Genomic DNA, 17584 nt, shown 5'->3' with positions numbered 1-17584 from the left:
TAGATTAATTCCCATTTTCTGCTATTGGATATGCAATTTCTAAAGAAGCAAAATACTTGACATATGTAGGAACTAATTAGCTGAGGAGCAAAGTTGCTACTTGTTATCACTACTTTTAGTCACATTTATTAGCCTACAGAACAACCAGGACTGGGGCCCCCCTCCAGCAGATGCAAAAAGGAGGCGGTGGGAAGTCCATTTCCCAAAGAGCTTATGGCTGCAACCAGGACCACAGGTGAGGAGGTGAGGAGGGAATGATAGCAGGAAACATCATGTTAGGCTGTTACGGTTTTGAAAGGTGGTAACATAAGAGGGGGATAAGTTACAAAGAGAGAAAAACGAAGAGAAGGAAAGGTGTATCAGAGGCAGAGGCATGCGGTAAGAGGACCAGATGTGGAGTGAAGCTAAGGTAAAGAGGTCACAATGAAAAGGGAAGGATGATTTCTCTTCCCACCTAAGCATCAGCCATTACTTGCCAAAATCAAGCATGCAATGGGAGCTGCCTCTTTAAAAGTTGTTTTCTTCTGGGGATCGGGAAAGGGAAAACCCTACAGCTCCCAGCACTGCCAGGAACAGCCCAGGCAGGTGCTGCGGGAAGTGCCCCACAGCTTTGCTAATGCATCTCAGGCATGATTCAAAAAGCGCTGGCCTTCATTACTCTCGCAGTTCCTCGAGCAAGGCATGCGATTTGTACTGAATAGTGCCAAGTTCTGCAACGAGAAAAAGATGTAGATTAGCCCAGAGAATTCAAGCTCACTTCTTTGGTTTAAAGCAGAAATGAAAGGAGCCACATTTGTGATTGAAACCCAGTCAGCTCTTGATCACCTGGGAGCAGCGCATCCAGGTTGCGGATTAGCTGTGCCCTGATAAAGATATTCCCAGCCATCTTCTCCCATGCTCCCCGCCCTTGATGTTCATTCTTCATCATAACTTCATTTTTCAAAGCTAAGTATACTAAATATGTTCTTACAGTCCAGTTTACATATGTTCTGTATTAGTCTATTGAGAATAACATCGAGAGTTGACTGGACATGGAAAAAATGCAGATTACTTCAGTGGACAGTACCAGTGACTTTTTCCTCAGTGCATATGGAAGTAAAGGCTAGATATAAACCGCAACTGATTTCTATCAGCTGGCTGAAAAGCAGTGTGAGCACTTATTAGCCTTCCACATGCCCAAATGTCAGCTAAGAAATCACTTTTCATTGAGGCAGACTCACAACGCTGTGACTTCTGAGCCCACCATAGGAGGATGACAGGATGCACTTTCAGTTAATTTCTCTGTGGTTTTCTTCCAAAGGTCCTTTTGCAATGGGCACGTAGTACACAGCAGGCAACTGCTAACCTGCATCTGGCAGACCCCAGGGAGATGATGCTCATGCTCTTTGAAGCTACCAAAGGCAAATAACCGCAGGGGGGAACCTCGCCAGCTGGGTGACAGTCATAGCAGTCATCACATTGCTTTCACCAGGATGCTGAGTCAGGACAAGGGGCACAGCAGGAATCAAAAAGACATAACCAGGTCCCTGTCCTCACATCCACTCTTACGTGGAGCCCTGGTAAGGGCTAAGGGTGGGTGGCATGGCATGGCCTACCGAGGGCCAGCCTAGCAGTCAGCATCGGAAAGCTAGCCAAAAAAAGCAGGTTCTGAAAAGGAATTGGAAAAGGAGGCACATCTTTAACTGAAGGCCTGTTTTCAAGGCAAACCCAAACTGTTGTAAATCAGCTGAATCACAGTATTTAACAGAGAGCGAATGTGGATCTTAGTAAGACACCAGATATGTAGCAAGGATACATTTTCCAGGTGCAGTAATGTGAGGTCAATCAGAAATCTATCAAAAAATGTCAAACCTGATAAAAGGAAGAAGCTGCTGTAGGTCTTGGTAACATAGGTAAATGATAAAATTGTAGCAGTAGAATGTGTTTTTTAACAGCCCATCAAAACGCCAGCATTCCTGGCTTTTTAAAAGCAATGTTTTATTATTTCTGGAGAAGATCTGGAAGCACTCTCTGAGTTGGGCTGAGATTTAATAATGGAGCCCAGTGTCTGAGCTGTCACAGGGCTGAAATATCAGAGATTAAGTGGGTCTGCTCCTTCTGCTCCTCTGTTGGGTTCCCTACACTGCTGGTTATACAAGGAGAAGGTTGTCTGATTGCTGCATGAAACCAGGACCATGCACAATATACTTTCCAACTAGTTTATAAATACATTTTAAAAGTGCCCCTGTTCTGTCCCATCACCGGTCTTGCAGGGCTGTCCTTCATTAGCATTGCAGGACTTAATAATAAGATGAATATGATTTGGCCTCCCGAGTAATGCTATGAAACTCACTTTCCACTGCCCCCTCCCTCCTGCTCATCCTTGCACGCTCAGCTCTCCAGCCAGGGCTGGGAAGGGTACCGTGCTGTGACCCACGGGCTGCCAGCTGCCGTTCCCACTCCCCTGCTTTCCCTCTCCCTGACTGTGAGAGCAAGTGTTCAGTGCTGGGCTGACACGCTCGCCCTTTTTGTTATGCCAGGCCCGGTACTGGCCCCAGGAGCTGTGTTATAAGGTAGGAGCATCTGCTGCCTTTTTCAGTTCATTTATTCTGATCAGTTCTGCAATGAAGAAACCCAGAAAATGGAGTAAGATTTACAGAAGCTGGGATATCTGCTGTATTTTGTTCCAGAACAGGTCTAAGCAACACAACTGAATGACCATGCTTATGCTCCTAACATGTCTCAAATATTAGTCTTAATCCCTTCTGCTGAGTTTTGAAGTGATATGATTTACCTGACGTGTGCCACAAGCTAAGGTCGGTTACCTGCAGTTCAGCTGATGTATCTGAGTCACGTCCCTCCTCATGTATCAAAACTCTTAATTATAGAGTCTTTCAGCCCAGTGGAACAAATTTGGTGCCTGATCCATCAACATTTTTTCTAGACAATCTGTCATGAGTGAGATACAGCTTTGCGAAGGAGAGAGCAGAAATGAGAAAGGAAGGAGAATGGTAAAAAGAGAAAGATGCCATAGGAAGGAAAGGAGAGCTTTCAGGAAACAAGAAGATATATTTAAGGCAAAGGAAAATTTTAGCTTCAAAGGTAGGACAAATGGACATTAATGGTCATGAAAAATGCAGTCTGGAAATAGGAAGAAGGAAAATCAGAACAGCAGAGAGATGAGGTTCTGAATAGTCTTTTGTAGGAATAACAGGAGCAAATAACCTATCTTTTTTTTTTTTTTTGAGGGAGTTGTTTTTTTAAGAGGGAGAGGGTTTTAAGAGGGAGTTTATGAAAGGGATTACATAGTGCGATTGCCTATGATACTGGGAGAGTAGTGATCCAGGAGTCCCTTTTCAGGAGTCTGATGCTTTATGAATGGTGCTTAATGGCAAGAAAGAAATAAGAGGAGAAAGAGACAGAAGCAGGTAGTGGATATTGTACTCTCAAACATAAAGAAACAACTTTGAGGGCTATCTTTTGGTTAAAACATGACTAAAACTGTTAATGACGGATTTCTGTTATCTTTTCAAATGTATATTCTTTACCTGTGAAAGGTGCAGCCACCAGAATCTCTTTTCCTTTGGGGCAGTAAATGATGTGTTCCCAGAACAGCCTGTGTTAACAATCTGTTTTAGAAATGAGGGGGATCCAGCAGTTGTCTTTACTCTGGACAGAAACCTACCGATACAGGGATTTCCTATTGCTAATCTTCGATCAATACAGTATCACTTGCAGAGATGGGAATGCAAGAAATGTATAGTGCATACAATCCAAATTTGTATCAAAATGTAAAGTATCATGGGATGTGCTTATTGCCGTGACTTTGAGCGGATCTTGTACTTCACAACAGGCAGAACCTCCTCCTTTTCTTTGATGTTCTTTTATTTCCCTTTTTCTACCAATGACGGTGGTGAAAACTCCTTTTTTTTTCTCAGATACAATTACACATGTTGGGCATTTCACTGCTTCACAAGACCAGGCGCAATGGCCAGGTGCAAGGCTGTCCTGCACGGTCATGCCTTTGTCCCCTTTCCTGGGGCAGCTCTCCTACTGCACTGGGGCCATCTCTGTCCCTGGAGGACAGTGGGAATGAAGCTTGCCTCTGAAGAAAGGGGCGATTTATGGTGAAACCCACCCACAAAAAAAGCCAAACCCAGACCTGAGAGCGGCAGGGTATGGTAAGCGCCCTGTGCCAGGCTCCCCGGGCTGCCCTGCTCTGGGGCACTGCAGGCGAGGCTGGGCAGAGGAGGTCCTGATGGGGGGGTGCTGCCTCCCACCTTGCTGTGGTCTGCCTGCCCCTCACGGCTGGTCCCGAGTGCAGTTGGAGGTTACTGGCTATGGCCAGCAAACGTCCACCGAGAGCAAGAGACAGGCTATGGCACTGTGTGGCAAATAAATGACGTTGACACAGATGCAGTTGCTCTCAGCGGTGTGTGGGGAGACGTTTGTGCCATCATGAAGCCAGGTCATGCACCACATCATACGTGTGTGCAGAGGCACGTGCAGGCTGGCAATGCTGATGCCAGCAGAGGGGCTAATCTCCCCCCTCCCCCCTCCCCAATTTACTCACGCCCAAAGTGAAAGACTAGCTTGAGGGGCAGCCTGCAAAGCCTCATAAGTACATAAACACACCGAAGACTTTAACACAAACCACGTCACATCGCAACAGATGTTCCCCAGTGAGGTCCGTGGGGAAGCACTGTAGGCTGGTATGGGTCCCCGTGTTGCTTGCCTGCAGGAGGAACTGAACATGTGTTTAATCCATGCAAATCTCAGACTTCACGAGAAATGCTTGTTATTATTTTGTTCCCAGCTTTCGAAATACACAATCCAATTACACAAAGTTGTCATCTGTAGTGTTGTGTCTCTCCATTCTCGCCCTCGTCTTCTTAGTATGCATCCCCTCTCTTGACAGCAAAAGCTGTACTTAAAAATCCAAGGGAATAAGTGTCTCTAGGTGGGAGGCTGCTGAAATTACTTGAAATTTATTTCTCATCATTTTTTCTTAAGGGAAAAAAGAAGACGGCTTCCCCAGACACTGGGAAAAATCAGACTTGTCAGTTTGACTTCACTGAAGGGGAAAGACTCCGAAACTCCTTTAAGGAATCAAATAGGGAACACTTGGAAAAGCAGAGCTTGATTAAAGACAGCTAACATCAATTCAGGGAAAGGAGATCATGCCTAACTAATTTGTTGGAATTCTTTGAGGAAATTACTGCCCTGGTAAGGAAAGGGAAAGGATATTATAGACTCCGTTTTTCAGAAAGCATTTGACAACATTCTCCACTGTTGGTTAAAATGTCTAAGGTCTGAAGTCATGGAATAGAAGGACAATGAGCATATTGGACTGAAAACTGGCAAAAGAGGAGGAAAGAAAGGGTAACTATGAATGGGAGCCTTTCATTTTAAAGAGGGGGATGTAAGAAGGATCAGGGAAGAAACCACATTTTGAGTTTGAAAACAAGATTTCCCAAGGTTACTGAAGACACTCCTGAACCTTGGGAAATACATTAATTAATAATGAGGAGCCATGCAGACAGATGGAGAAAGGAATGGTTTGTGTTACCACGGTATCTTGGAGAGCAGATAGAAAGAGGAAGACTTTCTTGACTGCTCTGCTAAATCTGTCACAGTTTGAGTGATAATATGTGTTAAATTCCACAGACACAGGAAAAGACACAGAATTTCACACTGCAGAAACTAAAGGTGGCCCACCTTTCGCTTCTTCATGTTAATGATTACTCCCATGCACTTAAGATCATTCTTAAAAAAAGAAGGCTTATCACACGCAATTGCACACAAATGTTATTACTTAGGGTCTTCTTGTAAGGCAACGATTTCACTTCAGTGAAATCTCATTAAATAGCATAGGAAAAATAGTTCTGCTTTTGAGTCTTAGCTTTGGGAAAAAAACAAAACCTGCTGCTGCTTCACACTAAGGGCTTGCCTATAATTGTGTACGCTGAAGCATGTGTTGAAACACATTTTAACCAGCAGACGTGATAACCCTGTCCCACACGGTGTAAGCTAAATCATCAAAAGCCGCTGTCGTTCCTGAATTAGAGTACATGTCTAGTCTGACCTTGAGGTACTGGACCAGGGAGCAGGCTTCAGCCTGGTGTGTTCATGTGGCTGCCTCCGGGCCGTCAGCACCCACCAGCTGCGGGCATCCACGCTGGTCGAGCTCAGGCTGCCTACACGTCCCGTTTGCCCTTGCAGCCAGCAATGTTTCAGGAGAGTCCCGCAGCCTTGACACCGCTGCAAGAGACTACCAGAAAGGGGTAGCCCTGCTCGGTGCGCTTCAGCCCTGGCCCACAGCTAGCAGCCCTGCCCGTGGCTCTGTGCACAGTGAACCACAGGCATTAGTGGCTTGCCGAGCAGCCTCCTTCACTAGGAGTTTACTCTAAAGTGGGCACATAGTCCCTGCTGTGGGTATGGTCTCCTCCATGAGAGGGAAGGCAGCAACACAAGGACTCCTATGTCTTAAGGCCACTGGATGCCTGCCAGGTTCCTTAAACTTTCTATTCTTCACTTCACTCTCCTGATTACACCATGCTTGGAGAGGAAGCAGTAATTTAAGTGGTGTGATTACAAGACTGCTTCTGATGGGCTTTAATGTACATGGGAGAAGGTACCTTCTTCTATCAGAGCGTTAAGCTAGGAAGCTTTGTCATACACAGAGAATTTATTTCAGTAATAGAGCCTTATAAGCCTCCATTTTTCTACACAAGTTGATTTCGTGTGTGCCCTTAGAACCAGCATGTCTTTCTCTGTTTCCTCTCTTTCCACTTTGAAGTACAAAAGGCACTAGTGAATTTTGCTTTGTTTTGTTTGTTTTTTACGTACCTAACTAACCAGAAGGAAACAGGATATGCAGCAGTGGCATTACACCAGGAAAATGCATAACTTCATCAGCATGTCTTACCGCTTGTCTTCTTGGGTAGGTCTTCTTCTTCCTCTTGTCTGCTGCCTTTTCTTGACTGTGTCTGTCTGGGGATATTTATATACCTCTGGGATGGAATTTGCCACCAAAAGAAGTATTTCCCTGCTCTTCCCCTCCCTCCCTGGCTCCATTTCTCACTTGTTTCAAGCATTGAACACCCTTGACTCCCAGTTCTCACTCTAGTGGCTGGTGGTGATTTCTAGCACATTTGTATTTTTTGCATTTACTCATTTTCAGAAATATTCCTTCCCTTCTTCCCTCTGATTTGGAGCATCATTAACTTCCACAAGCTTCAAGCTGGCCCTTCTGTCCTGCACACAGATACAGTTTTCTTCATCACTCAGAGCAGTAATAGCGGAAGTTGGAGACGTGACCCTTTTGGACACCAAAATACAGCTTTTTTTGCGATACAGTGGATCTCTCAATGTTAGTTCCCTTATGAGCCAAAAAAGTACGTAATGTAGGAAATAAATTACTACATACAATTCAGTAATATCTGCAAGTAGAAATAGAAGATACATATTTTGTTTTAACTCAGCACCTTTTGCTCCTAGGACAAAGGCTGGACTAGAGAAATTCTGAACATTAAGCCCGTAACCTTTGGAACACCATCTCGTCTCAGCCTTTCCTCTCTATATTAATTTTCTTCTGATGCTTTTTTGGCAGCCTTTGCAGTATTTTCCTCTCAGATGATACTGCAACTCCAAGCATCTTATGGGGAGGGGGGAAACCTTTCAAAGACAATTCTAATCTACTCTAAGCAGATCTCCCTAAACTATTCCTTATTAATTTCTGCTTTGTCAAAAGGTCTCTTCTCCATGCCCTTGGGCTGTTTATTAATAGACACGATAACAAATTTATAATCCCCGTCTAATCATTTTTTCTTTTTGGGCAAGGGAAGGGGAGAGGGTTGTGTATTTTTGAATGTTAACTGTTGTCCCTCCTCTTATCAGGTTAATTGGGCTGTGCTAATGTCTGACTGGATATCCTGCCCAGAGGTGATTTAAAAATGGCAAATGTCATGATTTTTTTTTACTTAATGCTGGAATGTCAGCTTTCTCATATAAGTTATGGCGGTTGCTCTTGTCTCAGGGACATAGGTATTTCTTTAACATGTATTCTTGGATAAATACCTACACAGCTATCAAGAACAAGGACTACGTGATTTCACAACAACAAAGAAAATAATCTTCTACCAGCCTTATCACTCTGGCCCTGTAAAAGCCCATTGGTAGCCGGCCAGGTTTAAAGATGTCACCATCATGCTTGCTACTTCCACTTAGCTCTGCAGAGCTCTGCCTGGCATCTTTTCAAAACAAATCTTGGAAAGCGCACAGAGAAACGCTTTCTTGCTGGAGCCCTCTAGGTCCTCCTAACTACACAGTGGCTGCCAATTGCAGCCAACAGGGCTCTTGGTCTTTTTTTCCCCTTCCCCCCCCCCCCCCCCATTTTAAGTATTGTTTGTCCCAGCCCAGAAGGGCTTGCCTCTGCCCGTCCCAGCCCCAGTTGCGGGATGCGTCATGGGGAAGAGGCAGTTTTGGGACGGGGGCTGGCACGGGGTGGCAGCAAACGTGGTTCCCACGGCTCAGGGCGCTCTGCGAGGGTTAGTGCCTATGGTGTTGACAACCCGTAAAACTCAAAGTCCTTGAGCTGAGCAAACTGATAAGCAGCGAACATGGCAAGACAAAATAAGAAGGAAGGAGTAGTGATTAAAGAGGTGGAAAGGCTGCTTTTGTAATAAGGGTGTCACGAGGAAGGAAAGAGGTTTCGGTCTGGGAGAGGTCATTTCTTGGCTCTCTGGAGGGCAGATAGCAAAAGGACGGTCTCTTCTTTCGGGGCAGTGGCCTTGAAGGGGGTCCTGTACAGTGAGGACCCGATGGGCAGCAGGTAAGAGCAGGCACCTTCACAGACATTTAGGGGTGGCTGTTAGTTGAGCTTAGTAACACTTCAGCTCTGCTGACACACGTGTAGGGCAGGATCTGGAGCTCACCGGGTCTGGCAGCAGATGGACAGCTGACATTTGAACACTAACTGGGGTGGGACTCTGAGCCACAGACTTCATTTCTCCTGTCAGAGGCCATTGCTAAATGATTTGGCAGCTTTTAATTTCATAGCACCGAGAACCATTTTGTACAATACTCAATTAAATATCTTTCATGACACTTGAGTGAGTTTGTTTGTTTGTTGCTGTCAGGTTACCTGTTCTTCGGCAAAGGAGGTCCATACTTCTTGTTTCAGGTTTGGCTACTTTCTCTGTTTTGCATCAGAGAAAGTCAACCAAGAGAAAAATGTTGCAGTGACTTAAAGGAGATCATGCATGTAAGATTTTGCTGGCAACAGAGAAGGTGACTGCATTGTGCTTGGTCAAGCAGGACAGTTCTTGGCACTGCCAGAGTACCTCATTGTATCCCAGCTCTTGTGGATGTGGCCCATTCACTATTTTGCCTGTATTCAATAAACTTCTGTTAATACTGTCCAAATAAATTCAGGGAGCTTTGGATGCAACATAATATTAGACAGATATAGAGCATTCCCTTTTTCATCGGGGAATCTGAGAGCTCTTTGTTATGAATTCAGAGAATTAAAGCTTCACAGCATTTCTGAATTATACCTGGAGGAATTATTTCCCATAAGCTGAGGGAGCAGAAAGATGGATGTCCCTTCCTCATGCTAGGGTTGGGATAATGGATCCAGTGATTTGGCGGCTGGGGCTCCCACAAGAGTCTCCTTGTTCTCGTGTCCACCGGCTCTCGGGTGGCGACCAGCCCTGGGTAGCAGCCACCCTCTGATGCGCCCTGAGAGATGCAGAGTGTGCTTGAGAGCACCAGCCGAAGCCTGGAAAAGGGATCTGGGGAGAAATAGGGGAGACTAACAAAATGGTAGGAGCTGCTGTGTTTTGTGACTTGTTTTAAATAAAGAATGCATTTTAATCCTACTGGCCTCTTGCCTGCTTGCTTCATTCAAAATAAAACACACTCTCCAGAAAATAGTTTTACATAGCCCAGCCAAGATTCTGGTAGAGCGCAGACCCCAGACATCCATAATTCATGAGTAAGGAAGGGTGTGGATATTTTGTGGGAACTGGACCCTCCATGAACAAGATCATTTTCATTTGCTGATTACGCCGTGTAAACAATATGCTTTTAGGATTCAGAGGAACAGAACTGTGCATCTAGCAAAGTCAAACTGTTGATTCGTATGCTGGAAGGAAATTAAATTAACCTGAAGCCTTTGAGTTAACAATAAATATTAAAAGGAGGAGTATGTTGTCCTTCAAAGTTTACTTTACAAAGTTTACTTTACAAAGTTTTAATTTCTGCTATGTATCTTTTACCTGTTGAACAACCCAAATGTTGTTCAGCTTGCAAAATACTTGCACTTTTCATTATTGTGGCTTAGATTTGCAATGCCATGGCAAGGTTTGAGTGTTTGAAGCCATTCAGAATGTTTACAGTTGAGAAATAACAGTAAGTAAATTGAAATGTCTCACCAATTTATGCTTGACAGAATGGTATAGTGAAAAGGACATGGTGGATAGCCATTGGTTTTCCTCATGCTTATGGTTTTTGATCCCAGATGCTAAAACCTTATCCCTAAGATACATGAACAGTACATAAAATCCCTATCATCCATAGAATATGATAGATATTTTATTGTACATAGCTGGTTCTCAACACTATAACTAATTGCCAAGTGTAGTTATCAAGTGTGCTGCATTTACACCTTCAAAGCTCTAGGTGTTGGATCCACAAAAGCACTTGAATATGAAATTTTTACCCTAACTCCGCTAGGCATTTAAATCTCAAATCGTCATTCCCAAAACTTATTTCTCAGCTCTCACCTAAACCTAAAGATGGCAGGGCCTGTGACCACTGAAACTCTGCCCTTCACGTCTCTCCTGCCATTCTCTGCGGATGCCTCTGACGCGCGTAACTAAAGGAGGGGATGTCTCCCTGCAACCTTTTTCCCAAGATGTGGGAGGCCATATGCTGGCCACAGCGACCCGTCCTTGCAGAGCTCACCCCACAGGTCCGGCCCCAGGCTACACAACCTGGAGGCTCAATCACCTCAGCAATACCGGTACCATGCAGATGACTCAGTGAACTTAGGTGACTGTCACTCCATGAATCAAAAGCTGACATAGCTGAGAGGCAGCAATCTCCTACGATGTTTCAGAGGCAGAATATTTGCACATCCTGTTTTCTTAATATCCATACCATGACTGATAAGAAATAAATATACGAGCAGATTCATTTTATACTTCAGGGTATCATCTGTGCTTCTCCAAGTAGAGCCAGGTTTTTCTACAGAGGTAGTTGTATTAGGCATTTGGGAAGACCCTTAGATCGCTCTAGCTGTGTACCAAGTACATGGATTTACACTGAGAAACGCTGATGCCTCACCTGAAAATGCCTTATTGAATGTGAATGCAAAACCCACTGGCTGGCTCACGTCCACAGGCAGTATTTGGCTATAAACAAATCATCTACTTCTCGTACAAAAAACCCTGACAGGCTGTCAGGATTGCCTACGGAGAGACCATCAGAGCAGCACTTAAACCCCGGCGTGTGGTTTCACGGTCATTTTGCGCCAGCCTAAGCTGCTGAGCTGCCTGGCCAGCGACAGCAGGTGCTGGCAGAGGGGTGGTCGCGGGAGCAGGGACCTGGGGTGCAACTCCCCCTCTGACAGCAGCATCGCCTTATTGCTGATTTAAGGGGACTGTGAACCTCCATCCTTAGGACTCAACACTTTACCTTCCAGAAACTGTATCCAGACAGAGAGAGAAATCGGCCACCCTACCTTATGGAAATGTATGAAATGGAGCAACAGACTTGATTCATTCCTGGGTCTTGATAGAGACTAACCATGACAGAAGTAAAAAATGTTTTGGGTGCCACCAGGTTTATTGTGAATAACCACAGTGCATAGCTTACTAGGATGGAAAGACACCATGACAGGCTGTAAATTCTGTTGGACCTCTACATGTTTAGCTTCCCTGGTAGCCATCCATCCTTGGGGATACTGGGAAGATTTCAGCAGCACTCATTGAGTGTTATCCTGAGAATCCTAAGGACAGCGGGAGGAGCGAGGCCATGGGAGATGACATCTCCTGAGCTGCAGAGGAGGCTAGCATCAAACTGCGATCTCATTCTCCAGTTGCTCCCTTGGCCAACGCAGGGCGTGTGGCGAGGCACACTCACGGCCACAGGGACCCTGCTTCCTACAGCAAGAGATTTATTCTTTTCCCATGGCATGGAGGCTTCCCTTCCTTTTTGGTAGTAGGACGTAGGGTGAGCAGTAAAAGCTACCTGAGCAAAGAGAACTAGAATGCTCAGAAAAACACATTTATGATGGGACCCTCCCAGGGTCAGCATTTTTAGAGACAGATATGTAGAAAAAGAATTAAACAAGGGCAAACACAGCCATGTATGAAAGGTGGATTATTTATACAACAGGCATTAGGAGCTCTGTGGCTGGGAGTTAAGGAGATTACAACCACATGAGAAGGCTAACCTACTCCTGTAAGAGCCAACAGCCATTTATTCAAACAGAATAAGAAAATTAGCTTCAGCTTTCTCCAGTCTGAAGCTATTGTATTCACCAGCAAAATCCTGAGTGAGGGAGATAAATTGAAACAGAAAAGAGAGCAAGGAAAAAAAAAACCCCTATACCTTACACAGACATGCACATCGAGCAGGGGTAGAAGTGGTGATTTAAATCATGCTTGATGCATGCAGTGCCTTATTACATGCCGGCTAATGGGGAAACGAGGAGAGAGAGAGAAATAAGGTGCCCAATTTATTGGCCCAGCTGCAGGGAAAGGACTCCCCCCACCTGAGGGAACAGGAAATTCATTTTTAAGACTTCATTGGGGATCATTCAGCTGGTTTTAACCCCAGTCCTTTGGGTATTTAAACTGCTCCTAGACTGGACATTAAACCTTATATGGAAAAGACAAATCTCAAGTTTTCAGGCGGTAGACAAGAAGCGTCTGAATTTTCACAAGATAGGGATATAGGTTGTACCTGGAAATATGTGTATGCTGGCACCAACACTAAATACGCCTGCACAAATGGGGGAATTGTATGGAGTGACCTATTTTGCATTCAGAAGTGTGACATTTCCAGCTTGCCTCAATAAGACTATGCTCTGTAAGTGTATTGCAGAGGTTTGGGACCAAGAGCTGTGCACAGCACAGTGTACGGGGTCATAAGTAGAAAGTTGGCTCTCAACCCTTGCGGCTTGGCCTGACCTAGAGCTGACTTGGCCCTCATGAAACTCAGGATGTTGTGAGCATCCCAGCCCCGTGGTCCCCCCACCGGCACTTGATAATTTGTGCTCTGTGCAGAGGGGGGTGTCGAGGCAGGGGGTGGAGGCTCGGCCAGAAGTATGTATAGGAGGGAGCCAGGATGCCTGGATCTGACCGCTTGCTTCAAAAATTTGCTTCAGTCTCCGCTTCTCCAGCTCTCACTTTTATAGCTTAAATCCCCAAAGTCCCTGCTCCATATTTACTCCTTCCTTGGCAAAACCATGATCAAATTAGTGGAAGTTTTGACTGAGGAGAAGCAAATTTATACCCTGGTCCTTGGCCACCTGAGGATATATATGTGCTGGTGTGAGGAAGGGGAGGGGGAAAAGGGGACAAAAGGATCATTCACGGTTACTCCCAGCCCTGGTCCCACACTCCCAGCGGTACAAGGACCAGTCCAGCCAGCAGCCTCCGCGTCACTGTGAGCACAGACCTACAGACTGCCCTGAGGCCGGCTACCTGGGTGGTTTGGCCAAGAGGATGGACACACACTTGGTGCCAAGGCCTATCCATCCGGCACCAATCCCCTCCATCACCACGCAAAGGGGGTGGCTCTGGAGGCAGCCACCTTCCCAAAGCCGCTTCCCAACTTTCCTGTGCCTTGCAGCACCACATACATGTCCCAGCCTTCAAACAGCCAGGCTGGCACAGGGTGGCCCATGTCACCCCACGGCAGCTGGGAACAGATGGTCCAGCCACACAGGGCAACCCCAAGCCCTGCAGGCTGGATGGTCTTGGCTGTGCCCGCTGGCCATCTCTCACACCCAAGCTGGCTCTGGCAGCACCAACCATCCGGGGATGATCCCAGCCTAAAAACCCCCACAGCTGGCCCTGTGGCACAGTGGGCATGTCCTCTGTCACCTGAAATTGGAAAAAGCAGCAAAGAAACTCTCCTCTGTCTGAGTTTAAGTACAAGCCACATTTCCTCAGGTCGAGCATGGTCAGGGAAGCAAAGAGGAGCCATTTAAAAGCCGAAATGCTGCATGCAACTGAAATCTGTGTTTTTTCAGCCTGGGAGTCAAGGGTTTCTAAGAAGTGTGTAAAAAGTTATGAAGCAAAGCAAGTTCATATGTGCTGTGCAGCCATCCACATTTCTAAATGGGGTTTGCACATCTGCTGGAAAATGTTTGGGGATCCGCAGATTGCAATGAGCTAAATGAACTCTCAGCCTTCGTTAGCGTGAGGCTGGGCTGCTCAGGGGCAGGTATAAGAAGTGCTTTGTGCATTGAGGCGTGCTTGGGCCAGCCGACAGATCCCAACATTTGCAGTATCGTGGCAACCAGTGTATCACTTGCATCAACCTGTACGGCACTCTGCTGAGTCCCAATACACAAACCTCACACAAATATTTCAACATGTTTGGAGCCAAACTCTAGTCAATATATGAAGTCATTTCACCACAGCTTTTAGCCAATAGGAAAAAATTCCCTACTAACTTATTTTCGGAGGTTAAAAATAGCATTTGTGTGTGTGTGTGTGTGTGTGAGGTTAGTAAAAACAGAAATGAGAAAGACAGAAGTGAGGGTATATGCCGTTAGCATTTCTGAGCCACCTGGAGCTGGTCCCCAGCTGGGCGGGGGGGCTGCCTTTCCTTTTCTTTGGACAAGCACCCTTTGTTTGGCGGGACCGGATCGGGGACGGACAGCAGAGGGCTTGTCCCGCCAGCCCTCCAGCTGCACCCCTCTTCTCTCCATGGGCACGAAGCACAAGCTCATGTCCCACTTCGCAGGGATGGCCCACTGTGGAGATATACCCATAGAGTCCTTAAAGAGAAGCCAAAGCAAGAAAAGGACTACCAGGGTGGGTAGGGGTGGTAGCACAGTGTCAGCAGGGTGTCCCCATGCACACGTGTGCAGTCGCTTGTGCTCCCTGGGGCAGGAGAAGCAGATGCCTCTGCCTTGCCCCTGCCCGCTTGTGGGGTGCCCTGGCACCCCGACCCTGCTCACTGCACCCTGGGGCAGCGAAGGCAGGCCCATGGCTCCACCAGCAGCAAACATCTTCGTGTGGGAATAGCACAGAGGCCTCCAGGCAATAAATTTCCTGAAGGAAGATTACACTTTTTGGCAGCCCACTTTTTGATGTTGCACCTCCCCTGCAGTACTCTGCTTTCACTTACTGTGTGCAGTGTGTGATGTGGATTTTCATATAACATTGGTGTGCTTGGTTTTGGAGTTGTGCAGCGCCAGATGCTGCCCGTGGGCCCTCACATCTGGTGGAGGTATAGCGGCGAGGTCTGCGGGAGCTGCTCTCCCACAGATGTGCTCAAGCTCTCGCAGGGTGTGAAACCGCTCTTAAGGACAAGATTGTCTTATGAGCCACCTCTTGATCCCATCTGTAATCCCCCAGCCCTCAGTACGGCGACTGCTCTGTTCGCTCATGGCTAAAATAATACTGGAGTAATATTGCTGTGCTTATTCCTGCCTTTAATGTGATGGCTGTCTGCGCGTGTGATTGCATCCCAAAGCGTTTCTCTGATCTCAGGGGTCTGCAAATGTTTAAGTTAACAATGAAAATAAAATATTTTCCTTATCAAAAGCTTGCCTTTCTCATGAACTGCGCTGGTGTGTCAGAGGGAGACACAGAAATTCTCGCTTTCTCTGGTTTCTGTCTGGTCTTCACCCCACTCATTCTGCCAGGCCCCCTTTCCTCTGCTCTCCCCCTCCCTGGCTGCCTGTCCTCGCTTCAGCCCCTCACCCCTACTCCAGCCTCATGCTTCCTTCTCAGGGAAGGAGGGAGACATGGGGAAAAAGACATCCTAGCTCCTGCACCAAGCTGTTCCTCGGTCAGCCTCCACCGTACCACAACTCTGCCGGTCCTTCCGCCCATGTACCACAGGTTTTCTCCAAACCTGTGGGCAGTAGGACTGCCAAACTTTGGCTACAGGGTAGGGGGTGGAGGGAAGGAGCAGCATCCCGATGCTGTCCTCCCCTGCCACCACTCAGGACAGTGGTGCTGGCTCTGCAGCAAATATCTTTACTCCTGGGAAGGTAAGAGAAAGCTAATGCTAAACTGTGGCTTTTCATTTGTCATTCAGAGTCCACATTCTGAATGCCAAACCATTGTGCTTCATAGAAAAATGAGAAGAAAGGACCTGTGCCCCCGCCCAGAAGATGACCTATTAGATGTGCTTAGATTTCTAGGCTCCAGCTCATGTGAGCAGTACATAAGTTATCAGTGTGTAACCACAGTGTATTTCAGAAGAGGCAGAATTATGCTGCTGTACAAAGGGTAAGTGCATTCATTCATCGCATCATATAATAGGCAGAACTAACGGATTGCTGTTGGCTTTCATCAACAGTGGGTAAAGGTGGTGTTGAGATGCAGGTCTGTAATCTTTGACAAGAACTACAGCACTAGTGGGAAAGCAAATTACTTATACTAGTGTGATTCATGAAAAGGGGCCACTGCATGAAGGGTGGAATGATTTGCATCTCCCCTAAAGGGCTACCAGGTGTGTGAATTTTAATTTTGCAGATTAAACGCAGGGGAAAATCATGGGATTCTTTCTAGACTAAAGTCAGGAGCACATGGGGACAATTCACTGCACAGCATAGGGTGATTTTCCATGGGAGCTGATGTGACGCAGTTTTTCACTTCAGGTCCTGCAAGAAGAGCTTTCCCTAATCTCACTTGCCCTGCTGGCCCATTGCTCCTAGGTTAAGGAACTCAGAAAGCAAAGTGAATGTTGCAAGGGCTGTCCTGTGCACCTCATCTTTGATAACGATGCTTCCTTTTCTTGTCTTTGGAAATGAGAAGAACGTTGTCTTTGATCATGTTCTGTCCTAACCTACTGTGCCCTGATTTGAGTGCTGCTTCTCTGTCCTGGCCCAGCACAAATGGGTAACCTGCTTGTAGCAATAAAGCGGAGAGGAGGTAAAAATGGCCATGACCTGCCTAGGCCTGACTTTATTCAGTGACAAAAATCCCCCAAACTTGCCAAAACTTTCTCATCTACCGTAGCAGCAATAATCCTGGCCCTCCAGGGTGCTTCACCATCCCATATGTGCCCCCACCTTCTCCTCCTCTTGCCACAGTAGAAAGGGACCTGCCCTGGTCAGACCTGCTCCTCAAGATGTCAAAATGTAAGTATATTTGCACTCCTCAGAAGTTTCTCTCTGCGATCTGTCAACACTGGGATCCTTGGAAAGGAAAGATCAACTCAAAATTTTAAATTATATACTAACTAAAACCTTTCCTAGGTCTTTTATCCCAATAATATTGGAATAGAAGAATTTTAGCAGCTATACCTCCTTAGCTTCACTCACACAAACGCACACTCCACCAAAAAGACAAAAATAGACATTAAATTCCCCAACTGTTACCATAATTTCCCTGGTATCCAAAAGGCA

This window comes from Gymnogyps californianus, chromosome 1 (assembly GCF_018139145.2).
Source record: "Gymnogyps californianus isolate 813 chromosome 1, ASM1813914v2, whole genome shotgun sequence".
Taxonomy (NCBI): domain Eukaryota; kingdom Metazoa; phylum Chordata; class Aves; order Accipitriformes; family Cathartidae; genus Gymnogyps; species Gymnogyps californianus.
This window is presented reverse-complemented; position numbering follows the sequence as displayed.